The sequence below is a fragment of the Carlito syrichta genome, unplaced genomic scaffold (assembly GCF_000164805.1).
Source record: "Carlito syrichta isolate Samal-C Ts95f unplaced genomic scaffold, Tarsius_syrichta-2.0.1 Scaffold301745, whole genome shotgun sequence".
NCBI lineage: Eukaryota > Metazoa > Chordata > Mammalia > Primates > Tarsiidae > Carlito > Carlito syrichta.
The window spans coordinates 332,300-355,781 of NW_007245841.1; the positions used below are offsets into that span (position 1 = coordinate 332,300).

The following is a 23,482-nucleotide window of genomic DNA, read 5'->3' on the forward strand; positions in this document are numbered from 1 at the left end:
CCATGCTAGAACAGGCACAGACACATCAGATCTGAACGGGAGACTTGACAGGAGCGACAGCAGCAGAGGAGTCCAGTGAGTCCAGATCTGATTCATTCTCCTTCCACAAAAGTCCATGGGGCATCTGACACATGCTGACAACAATCCTATCAGGCTACACTAAGAGTGGAGGGGACGAGCTGAAGGCCAAAGCTGTTCCTTAACAGCTAAAAGGAACCTAGAGTTACAGAAACAGTCACAGAGTGAGGGGTTTTTTTTGTTCTCTTGTTCGTTTTTTTTCAATTTAGATTTTTTTCTTTCTTTCTTTCTATTTTTGTATTTGCTTGGTTTTTGTTATCTTAATGTTATATTTTTAAGATTTCCTGTTTGAGTATGGGTATCATTGAGGGCGAGTATATCAACAGGGGGTTTTTTTGTGTTTGTTTGAATGATTGTATGTTTTGGGTTTTGTTTTTTTCTGTTTTTGTTTATTTCTCTAATTATTCATTAGGTGGCATGCCTGTCAGTTTTCCCTCTTCTTCTCTTCTCTGTCCACCTTGCTTTTATCTTCCTCCTTCATTCTCCCATTGCTTTCCTTTTTCTTATCTAATTTTCCTTTCAGGGGGCAAACATACACCCCACTGTATGGACACACTGTAAGGCAGTGAGAAGTGGATTGCAGGGGACCCACACACCTGTCGGTGGATACCAGGATCTGCAGAAAGCTTCTGAATCACTGCTGTCCCCTTAATAAACTATCAAAACCAAAAAAGCACAGCCCCCCCCATCTCCAGTTCAGCTTCAAAATTGAACAAAGCCAAAGGATCTACATAAGGAAGAATAGGAGATTGAGCAAACAGAAGTAAAAGTTATCCCCCATCACTGAACAACAGAATTAAAGAGGCTAAAAAAAGGGAGGGGGGAACCCATACAAATGAAGAAAAACAAAAGGAAGAATATGAGTCTCAAACAGACTCCTGGGAGGTCAGTCACTGAGAATACAGACTTTGGAACTCAAACAGTGAAGAGCCCCAAGAATGACTGGTCTCAAACCACAAACCCAGATATCAAGATAGTAATAGAGAAAATAAATAGAAATGAGGAGAAACAAGAAGAATGAAGGAGTTGATAACTGAGATAACCGCAATAAAGAATACAGTAAATGAAAAACAACAATAAACTGATAAGCATGAAAAGCAGAAGAAAGAATCTCAGAGCTTGAGGACCAAAATCTGAAACTAACCCAAACTGTTAAAAACATAAAAAAGAAGCTTAAAAAGACAGAACAAAGCCTCTAAGAGATGACTGATTATATCAAGAGGCCAAACCTAAGATTAATTGGAATCCCTTAGATAGATAGAGAGGCAGAGAACACCTTGAAACAAACATTTCATGAAATTATTCAAGAAAACTTCCCTCATCTCATGAGATGCAACCATTCAAACACAAGAGATTCAGAGAACTTCTGCAAGACGACAAATGAGAAGACCAGCTCCTAAACACATAGTAATTCACCTACGCAAATTAGGAATAAAAAAAAAAAATCCTAAAGGCAGCAACAAAGAAAGGTCAGACTACCTACTGGGGAAGACCAATTAGAATAGCAGCAAACTTATCTATAGAAACACTTCAGGCTAGGAGACCTTGGAGCCCAGCCTTCAAATGTTTCAAAGATAAACAATTTCAACCAAGAATTACCTACCCAGTTAAGTTTCATCAGTGATGGAGAATTAAAATCCATCCCAGATACTCAATCCCAAAGAGTTTATGCTGCCACCAGACCAGCTTTACAAGAAACACTTAAGAAAGTATTAAACCCAGTCAGAATGGCCATCATCAATAACTCAAAAAACAACAGATGCTGGAGAGGATGTGGCAAAAAGGAAATACTTCTACACTGTTGGTGGGAGTGGAAATCAGTGTGGAAATCAGTGTGGAGATTCCTAAAAGTTCTAAAACTCGACCTTCCATATGACCCCGCAATCCCCCTACTGGGAATATATCCAGAAGAACTCAGGTCACTCTATGAAAAAGATACCGCACACATAAGTTTATTGCAGCACTGCTCACAATAGCAAGAACATGGAACCAATCATGCTGCCCATCAAAAGAGGACTGAATTTTAAAAAATGTGGTACATATACACATATTATGCAGCCATAAAGAAGAACAAAATCATGAACTTTGCAGCAATCTGGATGGAATTATAGTTTATAATACTGAGTGATCTCTCACCGAAACAGAGAACTGAGTATCACATGTTCTCATTCATAAGTGGACCTTGAACAACTACCATATTACTATAAGAAAAGGATTGAAAGTGGTGGGAAACTGCGAGGGAGGTGGGATTGACAGTAGTCGATATCTGCCTGGGGAAGGGAGGGGCACACCTCATCAATAAGGGTACCTACACGGTGAATATTTGTATTCCTAGCCCTGAACTGTACCCCATAATTTTAGAATAAAAATTAAAAGAAGAGAAAGAAAGAAAGAAAGAAAGAAAGAAAGAAAGAAAGAAAGAAAGAAAGAGCAACGACCTTCACAAGAATGCAGGAAAAAGAATGAAAACGCACATGAATCAACACAAAAATCAAAAGAAGACAACAAACAAATAAATAAACAGTAGCAACAACAACAAACTCTATAAGAACCTCATGACAGGGATAAACTCTCACATTTCAATAATTAGCCTGAATTGAATGGACTAAAACGACACCACCGAAACGACAAAGAATGGTAAATTGGATAAAATATCATGAAGCAACAATATATTGTCTCCAAGAGATTGATCTCACCAGAAAGGACACTTACAAACTCAAAGTAAGAAGATGGGAAACAAAATTTCAGGTGAACAGAACACAAAAGAAAGTAGAAGATGTGATCTTAATATCAGACAAAATACCCTTTAAGCTATCAAAATTTTAAAAAGATAGGGAAGGTCACTATATAATGATAAAAGGTTCAATCCATCAACAAGAAATATCCATCCTAAATATATATGCAGTCAACATAGGAGCACCAACTTTTATAAAGCAGCTTCTAGGTAAACTAAAAGAAAATAGACTTGAACATTACCATGGCTAAGGACTTAAACATCCCACTAACAACCCTAGACCAACAAAAAGTCAACAAGGAGATCCAGAACCTTGATCAAATAGACTTAATGGATACCTACAGAACACTTACCCAACAACCACAAAATATACATTCTACTCATCATCACATGGAATGCCCTCTAAGATCAACCACATAAATCAAGCCATAAATCAAGCCTAAACAGATTCCATAAGATTGAAATTCTGCCATGCACCTTCTCAGACCACAAGGGGAAAAAATAGTTATCAACACCAACAAAGTTCCCTCAAAACCTACAAAGACATGAACACTAAACACCATGACGCTAAACAACTCCTGGGTCAATATGGACATCAAAATAGAGATTAAAAGATACCTAGAAACAAATGAAAGCAAAGAAACATCTTACCAAAATCTTTGGGATGCCTTGAAAGCAGTAATAAGAGGGGAACTCCTATCTCCAAGAACATACATGAAGAAACTGGAAAGATCACAAGTTAACTGCCTAACAAATCACCTAAGGAAGCTGGAAAAGCAAGACACCAAAACCTTAACTTCAGCAGAAGAATCCAGATCACCAAAATAAAAGCCCCAAATCAGGATATAGAATACAAAAGAGAATACCAAAAAAAATCAATGAAACCAAAAGTTGGTTTTTTGAAAAGATAAACAAGATTGATGAACCCCTGGTTAGACTGACTAGGAAAAAGAGAGAGAAAGCCCAAATAAACACAATCAGAAGTGCAAAAGATGAAGTCACAACTGACCCAGAAGAAATACAAAAAATTATCAGAGATTACTATGCATACCTATATGGAAACAAACTTGAAACCTAGATGAAATGGACGACTTTCTTACATCACACAACCTCCCCAGGAAGAAACAAGAAGAAATCGAGACTCTAAATAGACCAATAACAAATCAGGAAATCAACAATGTCATAAGAAAACTACATACAAAAAAAAAAGCCCTGAACAGATGGCTTTCCAGCAGAACTCTACAAAACATACAAACAAGGAGGAGCTGATACCAAACCTACTGAAAGTATTTCAGGCAATCGAGAAAGTTGGAACTCTCCTCAAATCATTTTATGCAGCTAACATCACTTTGATACCCAAACCAGGTAAAGATCCAACAAAGAAAGAGAACTACAGGCCAATATCCTTGAACACAGATGCTAAAATTCTCAACAAGATTCTAGCAAACCAAATCCAACAACACATCTCAAAAATCATCCACTGTGACCAAGTAGGCTTCATCCCTGGGATACAGGGCGGGTTCAACATCCGCAAGACCATAAATGTAATTAAAGGCATTAACAGGCAGGGCTCGGTGGCTCAGCCTGTAATCCCAGCACTTTGGGAGGCCAAGGCAAGTGGATTGCCTGAGCCCGCAGGTTCAAGACCCACTTGGGCAACATGGCGAGACCTCGTCTCTACAATAAATCATAAATTAGCCAGGCATGGTAGCACACGCCTGTAGTTCCAGCTACTTGGAAGGCTGAGCTGGAAGCATCACTGGAGCCCAGCAGGTCGAGGCTGCGGTGACCGGGAGCATGCCACTGCACTCCAGTCTGGGCAACAGAGTAATACTCCAACTCAAAAAAACTAAAAAAAAGACATCAATAGAGGTAAAGACAAAAACCACATGATTATATCCCTGGATGTGGAAAAAGCTTTTGCTAAAATCCAGCGCCCTTTCTTGATAAAAACCCTCGAACGTCTAGGCATAGATGGTACATACTTCAAAATAGTAAGAGCCATCTATGAGAAACCCACAGCCAACATACTGTTTAACAGACAGAAATTGGAACCATTTCCCCTGAAAACCAGAACAAGACAAGGATGTCCACTCTCACCCATCCTGTTCAACATAGCATTGGAAGTCCTAGCTAGAGCAATTGGACAAGAGAAGAAAATAAGAGTATCGAAATAGGAAAAGAGGAATTTATCCCTCTCTGAAGACAACATGATTCTATACCTCAAAAACCCAAGAGAATCTGTCAAAAACCTCCTTGCACTGATAAAGGACTTTGGCAAAGTCTCAGGGTATAAAATAAAAGAGCAAAAGTCAGTCGCATTCCTATACACCAACAATACCCAAATAAAAAGCACAATCCCAATCATAATAGCCACACAAAAAATGAAATACCTTGACATCTTCCTAACCAGGGACATGAAAGACATTTACAACAAAAACTACAAAACACTGCTCAAAGAAATCAAAGATGCCACAAACAAATGGAAAAATATTCCACGCTCATGGATTGGAAGTATCAACACTGTTAAGATGTCCATCCTACCCAAGGCAATCTACAGATTTAACGCAATACCCATTAAACTACCAGCAGCATTCTTCTCAGACCTGGAAATGACAATACAGGAATTCATATGGGAACATAAATGACCACGAATAGCCAAAACAATTCTCAGAAGAAAAAAAAAAAAAACAAAGTGGGAGGCATCACAATCCCAGAATTTTAGCTTTATTATAAAGCTACTATAATCAAAACAGCCTGGTATTGGTACAAGAATAGGCACACAGACCAATGGAACAGGATAGAGTCCAGAAACAAATTCTCAATATCTCAACCAATTCATTTTCAACAAAGCCTCCACTATCAATCCCTGGGGAGAGGAGAACCTGTACAGTAAATGGTGCTGAGAAAACTGGCTGACCACATGCAGAAGATTAAAACAAGAACCCTTCCTATCATCGTTCATAAAAGTCAACTCTAAATGGATCAAAAACCTAAATGTAAAACCTCAAACTATAAGAACCTTAGAAAATGCAGAAGACACCCTTATGGAAATTGGAACTGACAACCAATTCTTGATTAAAACTCCAAGTGCCCAATGCCATAAGAAATAAGATAGACAAGTGGGACCTCATCAAACTGACATGATTCTGCAAAGCCAAATAAACCATTGATAAAGTGGGGAGACAGCCCCCAGACAGGCAAAAAGTATTTGCCAACAGTATATCTGACAAAGGCCTAACATCTAGGACCCTCAAGGAACTCAAATGTGTCAAAAAGAAACAAAAAGCCCCATTACAAAGTGGGCAAAAGATATGAATAGGCACTTCTCAAAAGAAGACATCCAAGCAGCCAACAGATACATGAAAAAATGCTCAGCTTCACCAGTCATCAAAAAATGCAAATTAAAACCACACCCAAGATACCACCTAACTCCAGTTAGAATGGCCATCATCAATAACTCAAAAAACAACAGATGCTGGAGAGGATGCGGGGAAAAGAGAACACTTCTACACTGTTGGTGGGAGTGTAAACTAGTACAACCTCTGTGGAAAACAGTTTGGCAACTCCTAAAAGATCAAAAAATCAACCTTCCATATGACCCCACAATCCTCTATTGGGAATATACCCGAAGGAAGTCAAATCACTCCATAAAAAAGATACCTGCACACACATATTTATGGCAGCATTATTCATAATAGCAAAAAATATGGAACCAATCATGCTGCCCATTGAAAGAGGACTGGATAAAAGAAATGTGGTACATACACGATGGAATATTAAGCAGCCATAAAGAAAGACAAAATTATGAGATTCACAGAAACTTGAATGTATTTAGAGTCTATAATACTGAGTCTACAAAGAACTGAGTACCACATGTTCTCACTCATAGCATAACTTGAACAATTATCATAATACTATAAAAAAGAGATTGGCAGTAGTAGGAAACTGCCAGGGAAGGAAGGGGCGGGATTAGAAGTAGTGGGAAACTGCCAGGGGAGGGGATATACCTCATCAACTAGGGTATCTACATAATGAACATTTATATACAGCCCTGAATTGTACGCCACATCTTTAAAATTAAAAATTTAAAAATTAAAAATAAAAAGAAAGAACCTAGAATCAAGAGGTTATATTACAGAATTCTATATACATAAAGATTAAGAAAATCAAAACTAACCCATGGTAATATAAATCAGAACAGTGGTTACCTCTAGTAGTATAAAGTGATTGAGAATAACTGGAAAAGGATACAGGAAACTAATCTATATTTTGATTGGGGTGTTAATTACACAGGTGTATACACATTCAAAATTCAAACAGAATGCTTAAGATTTGTTTATTTTATTATATGTAAATCATTCAAGAAACTCAATTTTAAAAAACTGTAACCAACATTGTAATGAAAGGTGAAATGGTGAAAGGTTTCCCTACAAAACAGAGAAAAGGGTAGGAATTACTGCCATCATAATTCTATTAAACATTATATGGCCTGGTCTATGAAATAAGAACAAGAAAGGAAGGCATAAAGGTTTAAGGAAATTATTTGCAGACAACATAATTGTGTATGCAAAACATACAATATCTGCAGATAAAGTATTAGAATCAATAAGTTAGCTTAGGAAATGTGATAGATATAAGGTCAAATTTCAAAATTTAACCATATTTCCCAATATATCCACAAATATTTAGAATATAAAATTATAAGAAAAGAAACTATTTGCAATAGCAGAGAACACCAAATATCCAGAAACAAATATAATAAAAATAATACTTATACATAGATATAATTAACAGAAATGACAAAATACCTCAGTTAAATAGAGGAATATATCAAGTTCGTTACATATTCTTCATGTGAAGACTAAATATGTCAATAATCAAGTCTCCTCATACTTAATTCAAAGATATCTCAATCAAAATCCTAGCAACGTATTACAAGGAAATTAACAAGGCAAATCAAAAATGATATAAAACTACAAGGAATAATCAAGAAAAACTTTTAGCAATACGAAAAGACTTAGTCTACTAGATATTAGAATGTATTATAAAGTTTCAGTAATTCATTCAGTTGGTATCGGTACAGGAGATAAACAGACCAGGAAGAGACCCATGCATATGTGAACATTTGATTAATGAAATTGGCAATGCAGAAAAGTAGAGAAAATACTAGCTTTTCAATAAATAGTGCTATGTCTACTGAAGATCCATATGGCAAAATAATAATAAAATTAATAGAGCTTCATACCATACCAAAAAAAAGTCAATTCCAGGTGTATTGTAGAGCTCCACATGAAAGGCAAAATTAAACATCAAAACTTACAGAACATAGTCGAAACTCTTTAAAGTTCCTAGGACAAAGGTTTTTAAAATAGGAAACAAAGAACACTAACCATAAAGAAAATTATTAACAAATTGGACTACATGAAAAGTGAAAATTTCTATTCAGCAAAAGAAATGATTAAGAATGTAAAAATGGGTGTGGCTGGACATGCCTGTAGTTCCAGCTACTTTGGAGGCTGAGACAGGAGGATCTAAGTAAATTAGTAATCAGGAAAATGCAAATTAAAACCAAAATGAAATATACTACACAGTCACTCAGAATGGTTAAAATTGAAAAGACTTTTGATAGTACTGGTGAGAATACGGAGCAAGAAGAACTCTCAGACATTAACAGATGAGGATGCAAACTGGCTCAACCACATTGGAAAACTGCTTGACATTTTATACTGGAAAGACACATACACTGTGATCCAGTAATTTCACTGCTAAGTACATACCCAAAAAGAAATGGGAGCACACAAATACTGGTATATGTATAATATTGTCATAACTGCATTATTTGAAATAAGCAAAAACAAGGAGCAAACATAAATGTCTACAAACATTAGAGTGGAGATCAATTACGACATATAAATATACTAGAATACTATATAGCAATGAAAATGAGCAAATCACAAGTACACACAAATATAATTGTTGAGCAAAAGAAACCAAGTAAAAAATTAAATATACTGATGACTCCATCATATATAACTCCATTTATATGATTCCACTTATAAATGTTCAAAATCAGACAAACATATCAACGCTACTGGAAGTCAAGATAATGGTTCTAGGCTGGACTCGGTGGCTCACCCTATAATCCCAGCACTTTGGGAGGCCGAGGCGAGAGGACTGCCTGAGTCTGCGGGTTCGAGATCCACCCAGGCAACTTGGCAAGGCAATAATGAATTAAAAATTAGCCGGGTGTGGAAGCACGTGCCTGTAGTTCTGGCTACTTGGAAGGCTGAGGCAGAAGAATCGCAAGAGCCCAGCACGTTGAGGCAGTGATGGCCGGGAGCATGCCACTGCCCTCCAGTCTAGGTGACAGAGTGAGATTCCAACTCAAAAAAAAAAGCTAATGGTTCTAGCTAGGTGTGATGGTTAATACCTGTAATCCCGGGGAGGCTGAGGCCAGGAGTTCAAGGATACAGTGAGCTATGACTGCACCCAGGTACATCCCTTGAGCCCAGGAGCTCAAGGATACAGAGAGCTATGATTGTGCCAAGGCACTCAAACCTGGGCACAAAGCAAGAGCCCATCTCTTAAGGAGAGAAAGAAAGACAAGAAAAGATAATGGTTCTCTTTAGGGAGATCTGAGGAGGTAGTAATAGAAGGACATATAAGGATGACTTGCAAGATTTTTAGTAGTGTTCTATTTCTTGACCTGGATGCTTTAACTTCATGACAATTCATCAAGCTGTTAACTTATATTTCTGTATTTTACTGTCTATTTGTTCCCCATTTCTTCATTTAAAAAAAAAAAAGTTTTTCTAAACATAAAAACAAAAACAATGAGCTGGACAAAGAAAGTAAAAGGTTATATGTTTTGGCAGCCAAATATTCTCTCCACAAACTCCTTGGTGGAAAAAATGTGAAATTTTCTATAGTGATCAAATGAAGACCTGTCAATTTCTAATCACCAGGATATACTCTGAGCTTAAAAGGCATAATGCTGAATTTCAGAATGGGTTAGGAGAAAAGGTTATCAGTCAGGTGTCAGGAGTAGTGCCTCACGCCTGTAATCCCAACACCGTGGGAGGTGGAGGTGAGAGAATTGCCTGAGTCCAGGGATTCAAGACTAGCCTAGGCAACTTGGCGAAACCTCATCTATAAAATAAATTTAAAAATCAGCTGGGTATGGTGGCGCAAACCTGTAGTTCCAACTACTTGGAAGACTGAAGCAGAAGAATAGCCTGAGCCCAGCGGTCTGAGGCAGTGATGGCTATGAGAGTGCCTGGGCAACAGAGTGAGACTTCTTGTTTGTTAAATAAACAAACAAACAAATAAATAAAGTAAGTTATCATCAGCTTCACTAGCAATAAATGTTCCTGAATTTGCCTTGTTGTGTTTGATTTAATTAACTGGGGAAAAGAAATAGCCCATATATTTTTCTGCACCTAAACTTTCAAATAAGCAAAAAAGATAAATTCACCTTTCAGCCTTCAGAAAAATCATTTGTATTGATAACTCACATCAATGGGTCTTAAAACCACACTCAAGTGGAATACAATTATTTGTTTTTTAATATCACTACTGTTAAAAGAATAAGTACTTGATTTTTATACCCTTGACACAAATTGAAACATATAACATTTCTTTGTCAAAATATAAACAGATAAAAGAAATATACCTCCTCCAAAATTGAACAAGCTCCAAAAGAAGTCAATTTATTCAACATATAAGGATCACAAGGGAATAATAAAAGCAGTCACCACTTACTAAGTTGTATCATATGCTGGCACTTGCTAAATGTTTGAGAAAATAACTTTATCTTCACAATAACGCTATGAAGAAGAATGAATTATTTTCTCCATTTTATAGATGAGGAAATTGAAGCTCAGAAAAGTCAAATAATTTGCACAATTAACACATTAAGTGCAGAAAGGGGCATTCAGTCGGTTGGTTTGGTGTGAAAGATCTGATTTCTACTTGTCATTTTTTATCTCAAAATTGTAAGGACTTAAGTGCAAGCAACATGCACTTAAGGACTATAAAGTGCAAGGAACATGCACATATATGTACATATATACACACATAAGGGTTTTAAAGGCCTAAAACTACTCACATCTAGAAGTTCCCTATGTAGAACTATGCAGAGTTTAGATTTGCTCCAAGAAACAAAACGGAATTTTCAATGATGGACGAGCAAGCCAAAGCACTGCATATAGTAAGTCTACAAAGCATTAACTGGATTAATTAGCAAGGGATTTGAGAAGCAGCTTGGAGCTAAGAAACCAAAACACTAAATTGTTTAAATACTTTGGCAAAAGATCAAGGTTTCTAGGCAGCACTGGATCTCCTTCCATCCTTTTCGTTCCATGTTTTAACACATTTAACCTGTCTGAGGTACTTTTTCATGAGATATGAATGACATTGTCAAAATACCAAAAAGAAAAGAGAATTTAAAAAATACTGCAAGCTGTTACCAATTCTGCCAACAGGCAAGAGCCCAGGCAACATTAATTACAAATCAATTGCTTAGGACATAAACAGCTCTTATCACTAGTAAACTCTCCCTCTAAAATAACTTGCTTTATAGAAGGAAAAAAAACAAATGTCTCTTCTATTATACTTGGTGAACTAACCAGGACAAAGAGATAAATAAAACAGGAGAAAAATGCACCAAATAGCAAATGTGCAAAAGGAATCCTAGCTAGATGAACGTCAGGAATGCTACAAGAGCAGCACTATCATTTAGAAATAACGAAGAGGGAAGTGGTCAGGGTAGGGACACTTGCTGAATGGGTTTTTGGTTTCCAGGAAGTAAGAATTTTTACAATGTAAGTGATTTTCACAAACGCATATGGCAGCAAAATGATAAAAGAAAGCTTTCAACTACACAATCATGAGAGGAGGCGGGGAATCTATGTCCCTCTGGTAATGAAGGTAGCTTTACAGTGGTCAAGCACACTCAGACAACCCCCACAACCACCACACACAAATAACCAATCATAATAAAGGATCCTTCCAAAAGTTTAATCTAGATCCTGTTCACAAACTACTAATGTCCTATCCCTTTATCTTGGATAGCTCTGAATTAATTTCCTCTTAATTCCCATAAATGATTAGTAAGAACCTAAGCACCTTTCTATGGCAGAAACTCTCAAAATTCACTCCTCCACAACATACTTCATTCATTCCGATAGAAAAATAAGTAGAAGAAAATCACCAACTTCCATCAAAATGCATTCTGACTTCCATTAGGTGCATCAGGGTTTCGGTGAATACAAAGTATAACAGTGGGGAGAGCTTCCGATATGACGCCTTGCAAAAGCATTACAGTTGGGGGTAGTTTTCTTAGCTTCTATCAGTAAAATGATGAAGACGCTCTATCCTGGAGAGTTACAAGGGTTAAACATCCTCAAAGTACTCAGCTGGGTGTCTGGCACATGGTATGTTAAGTTTCAAGGATAATACAAATTCTTTCCTGAACCAGTTATTTTATTCATAATTACACAAACAAGTCACTGGGAGATAATGATAGAGTGCTATATGTTGATCTTGAACAAAATTTACCTCAGTATGTCCAGGGCACTGTCTGCAAAGAGCTCACAACACTCATATCAATCATGTACTTTAATAAAATAACTATGAGGAAAGTTTAATGGACAAAAATATCCCTGAGTTCACATATGAATTAGCAAAACTGCAGGAAATCAGGGAGTTAACAGTGCAGCCAAGTTCACATAAATTTCCTGACTACGGTGTTTTATTCATCAGCCTTGGCTGACTATAAGAGAAAAAATAACACATGTTCATTTTTTCAAATAAAATTATAGAGGAAAAAATATGGTTAAAAAGAAAAAAACTACCAAGTTTTTTTAATTAAAAAAAGGATATATAGTAAAATACCAAAATAAAAGTAGCCCAAAAGGTGGTTAGGTAAAATGTATTATAGCTTAGGTCTAAGTTTTTAATATTTCATATTATAAGATGATTATGGTGACAAGTACTATTCATTTCAAATTTGAGGAAATACTAAAATATTACTGCATATAACAAATTTCTACACAAGTATACATTTTTATTAATAATTTTAATTGTCTTACAAATAAAATACGAGTTATGTATTCACATTACAAAATGCACCACTTTTTCAAAAGAAGTTCCCTTTCTGCTTTCATTTCAGAGGCTGATTTACGAAAGTTATGATATAAGATTTTTTTGAATATTTATTACATAAAACAAGTACTGTATTTTTGTTATCATCTATATTTCCCTTTGTTTAATATCTACCATGAGTGAGGCACTCTGTATTCAGATATATATCTCATATCTTTCCATTTCTTATGCCATTAAATTCTCAAGTTAATAAAACAGGCAGGTGATTGTAATTCCATATTATTGATTTTTAAAAACTGATTAAGTACCCTGTCCGAGTCAATTTACTGGCCATTAAAGGGTCAGGATTTAAACTCCTCCCAACTGAGGATAAAGCCCGTGTATTTTGTACTATGCATGCTGCTTTCCTATGTTCCTACATTCTCTGTAATTAACACAAAGGATACAACATTCTACTACATTCACAGACACCAGTATCTCATCACTCAACAAAGATATTTCACAATTAGGACCCCCTTGCTCCCCAAAGAATAGAGCATCTTTCAACAAACCAGGTCAAGTTAAAGGAGAAAACACAACTTCAAAATAGTCTGTCGCATCAGCACAAGCCAGAAACAACCGGATACTTCTATCCAGGGGTAAAAATATGGATACAAACGTTATACATACATGGTCTTTTTGAAAACTGAAAAGCCAAACTATTTCAAAATTATTGTTCAAAACTATATAAAGAAAGGCTGCAAACACAATTTGGGAGCCCTGATCTATCAATGCCAATCTTACGCCAAATCTCAAGGTCAGAACCTCTTTTCCGAAAGACCTCCTAAGAAAGGCAAACTTTAAGAAAGTTGAAACCCTGTTCAAATGTAAAGACTAAGAAAAAATGTGGTAGTCTATTTTGACTTCAGCTTACGCAACCTGGTAGTATAAAACATACAAACCAATGCAACTCCTACATTATTCTGACACCACTCCTCTTTACCTGTTGCCTGAGTTAATTCACATTACAGAAATACATGTTGTGACAAAAAGATTGTATTATATCTTTTATTCCCTGTATGAAACCTCTAGATGTGCCCCATTAATAATCTCATTTTACAAATTAAAAATAAGAAAAAGCTAATTTGTACATCCTATACCACCAAACAGCTTATAAATGACTGTGCCTGAACTAGAATTTAAGCTTTTAACCGGACCATATTGAAGTAAAATCTTATTCCAACAGAGGAGCTGAGAATTCCAGAAACACAACTGAACCATTATTCATAAGCCAAGATATAGACATAGGCAGCACAGTACAGGCCCAGAATCAAATCAACAATCCAATGTTTACTAGAGGTACTACCTTAGGGCAAATTACTTAATCTTTCTGTGCCTTGACTTGTAACACCTGTAAAATGGAGGCAATAATTAATCCCTTGTGGGCTCCAAGAATAAAAAGAAAAAATACACACAGATGTGTGTGTATGTGTGTTTATACATATACATAAAGGAAACAGAAGCTCAACAAATGTTAAGTTATAGCCACGCTCTTATTTACTCCTTAAGCTTTGCTCCACTTCAATACTCAGTTATAAGAAAAATGATGAAGATGCATGAGAAGCAGTTGCAGAATCTCTACTAGTAGTACTTTAACTGGATCCTTAGAAAAGTGAAATGTGGATAAGTTAAAAAAAAAAAAAAGTCATATCTAAAGTCATTAGCCTCAATGGATCAAACCCAAAGATTCTAAATACTTCCTTAAACTGAATTAGATATTTCTGCCAATCACTCAGTATGACACCTGGAAGGAAAATCCAGTGAAAAATCCAATGAAGAAAGTTTCTTTTTCTTTCTAAATTCAGTTTCCTTACATAGGTGCAAGTAGGATCTAATTATAGATTTCGATCCTTAGGAAGCCCTACCCAGGAAATATCATTCTAAAAGGTTGTCACCCTCCCACAATGGCATTGCCCAAACTCTCACACTGCCTCAGTTTGCAAATACTGCAGGTGACTAAAATACATTTTTATCTATAGGGAAGTCCTTAGCACATTAAGTAGAAATTATCTTTTTATGTGTATCATTTCCACAAAGCCATACAGAGCAATAGCCACATCTTATCCATCATGTTTTACTCTGTTCACCCATGGCCTCCAAAAGGAGCAGCACAACATAGCACTTGGGTGACCACAGGGACCATCCAGACCTGGGTTGAGCCACATGCTCAAACTGACCTTGGGAATAGATACAAAAAGTGTCTCCTGGTGGGAAGCCAAGCTTGAAAGATCTTATAGTCCACTTTGAGTTATTACCAAGATAAGTAGCGAACAAAAGAAGCCAGCAGAGCAAAGTCATGTTGAAAGAGATGAAGACACCCTAGTCCATGACTTTCCAGTTCCAGTTTATCCTCATGAATCCCAGGTGGTTTTGCATCCTATCCTTTACTGTACAACTGATCCCTCCACCTCCATCCCTGTCCTTCTTCAGTGAATACCACTTCTTGCATTCAAAAAAGCTTTAACAAGGATATACTCCATTGCCTGGCACACAGAAGGGATTCAATTAAACACATAATAAAAAAAAAAGAAGTACAAACCTTATAAAATACCTGATGTTAGATTGGGCATTCCCATAATTACAGTTTCTGCAACAGACAAGCCAACTTCCCTTAATCCACTTATCAAATAATAGTTAAGGAAATAAACAATATTTGACACAACATGAAACCTTATTCCCAATTTATCACCTAATAATAATTAACCATTCAAAGTACGATAAAAGTACAGCTCTGCAGTTCATATTGTTCCCTTAAAATTGAATAATTTAGAATCCTGTGAAGAGTTCCACCTTACAGCATATTCCCCCATTCTTGTGCAAATACAATCTGTCTATCAACATATTAGCATTTCAATCACCCTTGCTTTTTTCATAACTGGGAGAAGCTGTCTTCATTTATTCCTATTGAGCATCTACCACCTATGAATTATTTCTGAAGTTAAGCAATAAAATTGAATTTAAATCCAAGTGAATGAGAAACTGAAACTATCTTCAAAAATAAATGTAGGACATTGGTTCCAGCTTCATACTCCCAAATATATATATGTTCTTCAATGATTAATTTGCTTTAAGCTGAAAAAAATTTTCCTTTGAATTAAGTTGTTATAATAGTTGAAAACGGAAAATCAATCCCATGTTTCAATGTGGGTTTTTTTTGGTTTTTTTAGTCTACTTATTTTTTAAGACTTCTGGATCAATTTGTATTCCTGGAGTAAAAACATCCACCACTCAAAAAATAATTTTTTAAAGTCCCCTTTAAGCATCCCTTTAAGGCACTGACCATAAATGGTGTAATTTGCCCTGGACATCATTAAAATGTAAAGTTAATGAGGATTCAGCTGAAAACAGAAGGAATGTAACCTATTTTCAGGCAAAAGCTCTAACACAGCAATCAGAAGAAAAAACTCTTTGATGTTTCTTTGTCTCTTCTCATTAATTTTTTCTGTCTCAAAAAAAGATCATTTAAACTTAAAAAAAAAACACCCAAGTTTAAACATGATAATTATAACAGAACTCCAATGAGGTCATTAGAATTTTTTAAAGAGATAAACAAGAATCAGTTATATATACATAAGGATAATATCACCTACCTGGCAGAGTTGTTATAAGGTTTACAGATATTCTAAAGTGTGTAGCAGAATAAGGTACTCTCAGATATCCTCTCCCTCTTTGTCAGTTGCTGTCCCCAAGGGTCTAGCACAGTGCTGGTACAAATATAATACTCAAAGGGTTGTCATTATTATTATCACTTACAATGTATTATTTTTTTCGACTAAAATATTCACTATATTAACCCTAACCTCCAACCCAAGATTTATGCAAGACTCAGCACCTCCTATCACTAGACAGGTGGGGCATTATCCAAAGAAACAGCAAGGAGTAAACAGTCCCGTGTGACATTTTATCATGTGAAGTGCCTACACAAATATAAATATTATATCCTCTCCAGTTTTATTGCCTCATTTTACAATTATACTACTAAAGAGTGAAATAGCATGCAGAATGTTAAGTGGCATTCTGCTGCTTGGAATTTCATCCCGAGGCTCCATTCAGAATAACAATTGTGGGAGCTACTTCATCTCTGCTCTATTGTGAAGAAAGTCATCACCTTTACTTGAATATATACAAATCTTGTGCTAAGTGAAATCTTAAACCAAATGTGATAATTACGAAGAAAGTGTCATTTAGGAAGTAGTGTAGTACTTTCCAGAGAGATATTACCCTACACTGTTGTTGTCATACCAATTCTATAATTCCAGTAAACAAACCTAAACAGCAATAAGCAGGTCTATTCAAGATGATCCACCCTTAAATACGAGAATTTAGAATTTCGCTTGACCCAGACAAAAAAATTGTAAATTCCATAAGCTAATCAGTTATTTTAAATGCTAAGAGACAATCAAAATAATACGTGTTTCTCCAGCAATTTTCATTCTAAAGGCATTTCCCCATAAATTCGCTCATTTTCATTGGTTTATTCATTCCGTTAGTCATTAAATCTCAGGACTGAGCATTGGTTATACAGTGGTAAAGAAAGTAGCAGGAGATCCCTACCCTCACAGTTTAATGTCCAGTAGAAAAGCTCACATCAACTAATAACCACACAAGTAGCTTAATTAAAACTATGGTAAGCACTACAAAAGCACTTAGAACAAAAACAAGTTTACTTTGGGGATCTGAAAAGATTTTCTTCAGGATGTAGTATCTGAGGTGAGATATGAAGAAATGGGAGAACTAGTTTAAAAAGGTGGATGGTAAGAAAGATTCAGCAAGATGATAGTTGAGATAGGAAGAAATATCTAACATTTAAAGACATTTTAGGTAAATTAATCAAATTTTTCTGATGCATTGAATACAGAGAGTGAGCTGGAAGGTAGGTAACCAGGATGGAGGGAGCAGGGGTTAGTTTGCATAATGGATTTTTTAAATGTGCTGCTCACTGGAGGGGGACCAGTCTTCACTGGGTTTAATGAGCAGATCATGAGTTAGGATTTAGACATTTGCCTTTGAGGCATCCTAACAGGTTGAGAGTCCAAAGAAATGTGTCATAGCTCATTAATTTATCCAACATGCAATAATACAGTTTGTATTATTATGTTCCATGTTCTCCATTAGGAAAAAAAAGGAGATGAATAGGACACTGAGCTACCCTTTGCAAGAAGCAAGCATGATGACAGAGATTTGAGTACATTGGAATTCAAAGAAAGAAAAGACTAAGTCTGCCTAGACAATCAGGGAAGACTACATGAGGAAAATTATCTTGAAGATAAATGGCAATTCTTCAAACAGAGAAGAGAAAAGAGAAATAGAAAAAGAGAAAAGGAGTAACATCTATAAATGACAGTTTGCAATACAAACAAGAACAAACTATATGATTAAGGAGTAAAAGAAGAAACCAAGAGGACCAAATTTATAGAAATAAAGAGGATTATAAGAGAATACAAGTGCTAGGATTTTTCTAAAAGGATTTCCAGCATGAGCCAGACAACCCCTCATAAGAAAAAAAAGAGAAAGACAATGCTATGAACAATGCATGCCAACACATTTGATAACTTAAATGAAATGGACAAATTCCTATAAAAATACAAACTACCAAAACTGACTTAGGAAGAAATAGAAAATATGAATAGACCTACAGCAAGTAAAAAGATTGAATTCCTAATTTAAAAATTTCCCACCAAAAAACAAACCCAGATGACTTCACTGGTGAATTTCACCAAATATTTTTTTTTAAAAAGAATTAATACCAATTACTCATAACATCTCTTAAAAATAGAATAGGAAGAAAAACCACCCAACTCATCCTAAAAAGTCAGCAATATGCTGATAGCAAAAGCAAACATATACATTATGAGAAAGCTGTAAAAGTACAAAAATCCTCAGCAATGCACTAGCAAACCAAATCTAGCAACACATAAAAAGGATTATACATCATGACCAAATGAAATTTATTCTAAGAATGCAAGGTTGGGTGCCTATACAAGGGAAAGAGAGTTAGATAGCCACCAAAAAAAGTATCATGAAAGATACTAATATCAAGACACTAGTGTATAACCATCTTTTATGCATATTTTCAATTATCCTAAGCATCTTCATTCCATCATTCTTCTTGGAGAACTTCTCAACATTGGAAACACACTTGATATGGTTGTGCATCTGTTCTGGTTTTGTAACTGCTGTCAATCTAGTATTATATTTAGTAGTGAAACCAAATGCATCCTTTCTTAAAAGAAGTTCATTATCACACAAGGTAACCAGATTTTTGAAATGCCGTATCTATCTTCTTTTGTCTTGTTTCTCCTTTGACATAATTTTTGTTCTATATGGAGCACCACTAAAGAGCTGGCATTGGAAACATTTTTATTTGCAGTTATTTTGTCTACTTTTACTACTGTACCTTGTTTATGTTTGTTAGAACCAAACTCTGAAAGCATGGCTTAGAGTTTTCAGTAGAAAGAGAGTCAAATACCTATGGGAAAATAGTCTCCAGAGTATTACAATTTCCAATTTTGTAGGAGCAAGACTTGGAGCCCTTTCTATTTCACTGAATTAGGAAAGACCATGGCAGGTATGGCCCATCACCTGCATGCTTGGAGCAACCTTTGGCTCTGTGGCTGTCCTTGTTATTTCACTAGTCTGGATATATTGGCATAGAAAGCAACTTACATACAAGAACAATTCATTGGCACAAAGGGAAAAAAATATTCCTCTGTGCAGATTCCATAAGGACTGTGCAGAAACATAAATAGTCAAACAGTTCCATTTACTGTTTTTTATGTAGTTACAACATGATGTGACTGCAGCTTTTTATACCATGAGACCACTGAGAAATTGCACGTGCTAATTGAAATAAAGTGTTTAAAGCCGGGCTCGGTGGCTCAGCCTGTAATCCCGCACCTTTGGGAGGCTGAGGTGAGTGGATTGCCGGAGCCTGAGGGTTTGAGACCCGCCTGGGTAGTGAGACCTCATCTCTACAATAAATCAAAAAATCAGCCGGGCGTGGTAGTGCATGCCTGTAATTCCGGCTACTTAGAAGGCTGAGGCAGAAGGATTGCCGGAGCCCAGCAGGTCAAGGCTGCGGTGGCTGGGAGCGGCCACTGTACTCCGGTCTGGGTGACAGAGTGAGACTCCAACTCAAAAAAAAAAAAAAAGAAAGAAAGAAAGAAAGCGTTTATAATAGAATTGTTAAAAAGAATGCGAGGTTGGTTTAACATCCAAAAATAGATTGATATAATAAACCATATCAAAATAATGAAGAACAAAATCACACGACTATCTCAAAAGACACAAAAAAAGCATCTGACAAAATCCAGCATCTTTTCATGATAAAAAAGCACTCAACAAACTAGGAGCAGAAAGGAACTTCCTCAACTTGATAAAGGGCATCAACAAAAACCTATAGCTAATATTCTACTTAATAGTGAAAGGCTGAATGTTTCCTTTTAAGATGAGGAAAAAGACAAGAATATTCACTCCTGCCACTCCCATTCTACACTGTATTGGAGGTTCTAACCAGGGTAATTAGGCAATAAAAAGAAATAAAGTTACCCAAGAATGGAAAGGAAAAAGTAAAACTATCTCTATTTCCATGATCTTTTATATAAAGAAAATCCTAAGAAAACCACTTAAAAAAACTATGAGAATTAGTAAACTAGTTCAGCAAGATTGCAGGATCAACGTATAAAAATCAATTGTTGGAGACCAAAGGGAGGCCCAAACTTTACCTGTATGATGACCACTTGTATACCTAATTCTGAATCGTACCTCATATCTTTAAAACTTAAAAAAAAATTTTTAATCAATTGTATTTCTTTACACTATCAATAAACAACACAAAGATGAAATTTTAAAATTTCATTTGTAATAACATCAAAAGAATAAGATACATATAAATAAATTTAACAAGAGAAATTGCAAATTTTATACTATGAAAACTATAAAATATTATGGGAAAAAATTAAAGATTAACTAAAACGGAAAGACATTCTATGTTCATGAATTTGTTTTTTCTGTTTTTTTTTCTCTGAGTCGGAATCTCACTCTATCGCCCAGGCTGGAGTACAGTGGCATACTCATGGACACCACAACCTAAACCTGCTAGGCTCAGGCAATCCTTCCACCTCAGTCTTCCAAGTAGCTAGAACTACAGGCGTGTGCTACCACATCTGGCTAATTTTTTGATTTATTGTTGGGACGAGGTCTCACTATGTTGCCCAGCCTGGTCTAGAACCCCTGGGCTCCGACAATTCTCTCGCCTCTGTCTTCCAAAGTGCTGGGATTACAGGCATGAGCCACCACACCCGGCGTTGTTCATGGATTTGAATGCTCAATATTGTTAAGATGGCAATGCTCCCAAATGAATCTACAGATCTAATTCAATCCCTATAAAAATTCCAGCAGGGATTGTTGCAGAAATTGACATGCTGATCCCAAAATTCATAGGTAAATACAAGGAATCTAGAATAGCCCAACAATCTTTCTCAAAAAGTACAAAATTGTAAAATTTATACTTCTAGGTAGCAAAATTTACCAAAAAGCTAGAGTAATCAAAACAGTGTAGAAGAGCATAAGGATATGAATAGGATTCAGAGCATAGAAATAAACATTTTAAATTGTCAATTGTAACTATCAATCAATTTTCAACAAAAGAATCAAAAAAATTTAACGGGAAAGAATAGTCTTTCCAACAAATGGTGCTGGGGCAACTGTTTGAAAGAATGAAGTTAGACTTCTTCTTTATATTTGAAAGAATGAAGTTTAGACTTCTTCTTTATAGCATAAACAAAAATCAATTCTAATTATATTATAGACCCAAATGTAATGACTAAAACTATAAAAATTTTGGGACAAAAACATAGAAGTAAATAGTTTTAACTTTATGATGGACAATGGTTTCTTAGATACAATATAAATGACAAAAGACAAATGACAAACAAAAGAAAAAATAGGTAAGTAGGGCTTCACTGAAATTAAAAATTTCTGTGCTTCAGATGACACAAGAAAGAAAAAAGTTAACCTACAAAATGGAGAAAGTATTTGCAAATCACATATCTGATAAGAGACTTGTATCCAGAATATATGTTTTAAAAACTCAATAATAAAAAAGATTCAATCACTGAACAGATAATTTTGCACTGTGGATATACAAATGCCCAATAATCACATTAAAAAATGCCCAACATCATTAGGCATTAGGGAAACACAAATCAATATCACAATGAGATACCTTTTCACACACACTAGGATGTCTATGATAAAAAAGATGGACCATAGCATCCATTGAGAAGGATGTGGAGAATTTGGAACCTCGTACGTTGCAGGTGGGAATATAAAATGATGCAGTTGCTACAGAAAACATCTTGGCAATTTCTCAAAAAGCTAAAATTAAATTTACCATATGATCCAGCAATGCCACTCTTAGGTATACACCCAAGGAAACTGAAAGCCAAACTGCAAACAGATAATGAACAATGAATGACCTTGCTCATTACAGTATTATTCACAATTGCTAACCCAGGTGTCCATCAAGAGATGAATAGATAAACAACATGCAGTATATACATACAATGGTTTTTTTTAATTCAGCCATTCAAAAAAAAGTTCTGGTCAGGCAAGGTGGTTCATGCCTGTAATTTCAACACTTTGAGAGGCGTAAATGAGAGGATTGCCTGAGTCCACGAGTTCGAAACGAGCCTGGGCAACACGGCAAGACCTTGTCTCTAAAATAAATTTTTTAAAATTAGCTGGGCATGGTGGTACATGCCTGTACTTCCAGCTACCTGGAAGACTGAGGTGGAAGGATCACCTGAGCCCAACAGGTCAAGGCTGTGGTGGCTGTGAGCGTGCCACTGCACTCCAGCATGAGTGACAGAGTGAGACTCTGACTCCAAAAAAAAAAATCAGTCGGGTGTGGTGGTGCACGCCTACAGTCTTAGCTACTTGGGAGGCTGAGATGGAAGGATGACCTGAGCCCAGGAGGTTGAGGCAAGCTGTGATTGTGCCATTGTACTCCAGCCTGGGCAATGGAGTGAGAACCTGACAAAAGAAAAAGAAAAAGAAGAAGAAGAAGAAACAGCTGATGGCTAGAGAGAAAGTAGCTGAGTCAATGGGCATCTGTTCCAGGAAGGTGACAGGATCAATAGAGCAGAGGTGTTGGAGCCGAGGAGCTGGAGAGAGGTGAAAGGATTGTCTGAATCCAGCAGGTCGAGGCTGCAGTGGCCATGAACATGCCACTGCACTCCAGCCTGGGCAAAAGAGTGAGACTCCTACTCAAAAAAGAAGTTTCAATGCTACAGCATGGCTAAACCTTGAAGACATTAGGGTAAGTGAAAAAAACCAGACCCAAAGAAAAAATGTTATATGATTCCATTTATATGAGGAAACTAGAATAAGCAAATTCAGAGACAGAAAGTAGACTGGAGGTTATCAGAGACTGTGGGGTAGGAAAAATGAGGAGTTATTGTTTAATAATTACTGAATTTTTAAATTGGGGTGATACAAAGGTTTTAGTAATAGATACTGGTG

The 23,482-nt window shown here is 36.1% G+C and overlaps 1 protein-coding gene and 1 pseudogene across 1 annotated transcript in view; one reads left to right on the top strand and one right to left on the bottom strand.

Annotated features, from left to right (window-relative positions):
- LOC103257447 (DENN domain-containing protein 1A) overlaps nt 1-23,482 on the bottom strand; it is a gene marked incomplete at its 3' end in the record, with an annotated part of 387,709 nt that overhangs the window by 329,748 nt on the left and 34,479 nt on the right. The window lies entirely within an intron of this gene.
- Nucleotides 18,978-21,975, top strand: LOC103257444 (annotated as a pseudogene).